The following is a 2,046-nucleotide window of genomic DNA, read 5'->3' as shown; positions in this document are numbered from 1 at the left end:
TGGAAGAAGGAAGAAGAACCATAAAGGACTGGACAAGAGGATACTTATAGTTTCAACTAAAGCAGAGATCTTCTCTTCAGCCAGAGCTTCCCATTGTCCTCTACAGGGGTCCAGATATGTTCAGGGGCCATGGGAATGGGTCTAACAACAGTCTATGTGCGTGAGACATAGTCTTATGGGAAGAACTCAAGATTTGTCCTCTAATAGATTCAAAAACTGTATTATGGCGGGAGTGTGTGAGAGAGGCTGCCGTGACCGCACCGCTGGCCATCAGCCTACAAAGACATGACCACCAATGCCAGCTCCTTGCACCCATATTGGCCTCAGCAGCTGAGGCTGGACAACTTTGTGCCTAACGACTGCCCCACTTGGCATCTCCTGGCTGGCCTCTTCTCTGTCTCTGGGGTCTTGGTTGTGACCACATGGCTGTTGTCAGGTCGTGCTGCGGTCATCCTCCTGGGGACTTGGCGGCGACTGTCCCTGTGCTGGTTTGCAGTGTGTGGGTTCATTCACATGGTGATTGAGGGCTGGTTCAGCCTTTATCACAAAGACCTTCTTGGAGACCAAGCTTTCTTGTCCCATCTCTGGAAAGAGTATGCCAAGGGAGACAGCCGATACATCCTGAGTGACAACTTTACGATATGCATGGAGACCATCACAGCTTGCCTTTGGAGACCACTCAGCCTGTGGGTGGTGATCACCTTTCTCCGCCAGCAGCCCCTGCGCTTCATCTTACAACTTGTGGTCTCTGTGGGTCAGATCTATGGGGATGTGCTCTATTTCCTAACAGAGCACCGGGACGGATTCCAGCATGGGGAGCTGGGCCACCCGCTCTACTTCTGGTTTTACTGTGTCTTCATGAACGGCTTGTGGCTGGTGCTGCCTGGAATCCTCGTGCTAGATTCTGTAAAGCAGCTTGCTCATGCCTAGAGCGTGCTGGATGCCAAAGGCACAAAAGCCAAGAGCAACTAGAACTAATCAGTAGTAGGCTGGGCTTGAACATTGGCTGATGAGGAACCCTCCACCAGGAAGAAGAATCCAGTCCTTACTCCCACAGGTTGGAGGAACAAAGCAAATTGATCTGTCAAATTCAAGCTGATGGGCAAAGACCAGAAGGACCAAAGGCAGGGGCAAGAAAGGAGTTGTGTGGAGCTACTGCCAGGAGCCACTGGGACAAAGGTGCAGAAGAACCTAGGAGGGCCATGATGGTGGCAGTTTTTAAAATCAGGAAATAAAAGATCTTGACCCTAAAAAAAACAAAACAAAACAAAACTGTATTATGTCTGGCAAATAACCTGTTTTCAGAGCAGCACAGAAAGGTAGGAATCATCCTAAGGGAAAGAGTTCAGCACAACTGATTGGTTCTTGGTTGTTAAAGGAGATAGAGGTTCTCATGATAAAAGTGTGGGGGCTAGTATATGAATCCACCTCCAGCCAATCCTGAATGTGAGAGAGAGGCAACCTGATATGGAAGCTCTAATGGTACTGCTTTGGGAGTCTTCCAACAGGTGGTAACGTAAAAGTAAGAGAGACCCTCTTCTCTTTAGCAACAGAGCCCCACGCAGCTTTGGTTCCAGGGAAGCCACAGAAGAATCTACTATGGCTGAGGGATCATCTGATGAAACAGAACAGACTCTGCAGGTGGAGACTTCTTCATGAGTACCTGGGGACTGACTCCCAGAAATATTTCAAAGTAGGAGAGTAAGTGGACTATTTGGATAATTCTGCATAAAAGCAGAGACAAGAACCAGATTAATATGGGTTACAAAATAATGGCTTGGAGAGTAAGCATGGAAATTATAATTATCTCTGAAAAAAGGCTCAGTGGGATTCTTCTGTGTCTCATGGTCAAATACCTAGTAAGGGATATTCACTAGGCTTGAACTCTTGGTCCAGCATTCTTTCCACCTAGCAGAAGGGAGCTGAAGAATTCTAGAAGAATGGCAAGAGAAGATAACAGAGAGAAAAATACAAATGACAATGATGTAAAAATAACCATCAAATGGTCCATATACAATAGTCAAAGAGGCCAGCTCAGGAGAACAC

General features: G+C 47.1%; 1 pseudogene; it reads left to right on the top strand.

Moving 5' to 3' along the window:
• Positions 1-270: 270 nt before the first annotated feature.
• Positions 271-1,251, top strand: LOC112921328 (3-beta-hydroxysteroid-Delta(8),Delta(7)-isomerase pseudogene; annotated as a pseudogene).
• Positions 1,252-2,046: the final 795 nt, after the last annotated feature.

Source organism: Vulpes vulpes, chromosome 6 (assembly GCF_048418805.1).
Source record: "Vulpes vulpes isolate BD-2025 chromosome 6, VulVul3, whole genome shotgun sequence".
Lineage (NCBI taxonomy): Eukaryota > Metazoa > Chordata > Mammalia > Carnivora > Canidae > Vulpes > Vulpes vulpes.
Note: the sequence above shows the minus strand (reverse complement) of the source record. Positions and strands in the feature narration are given on the sequence as shown.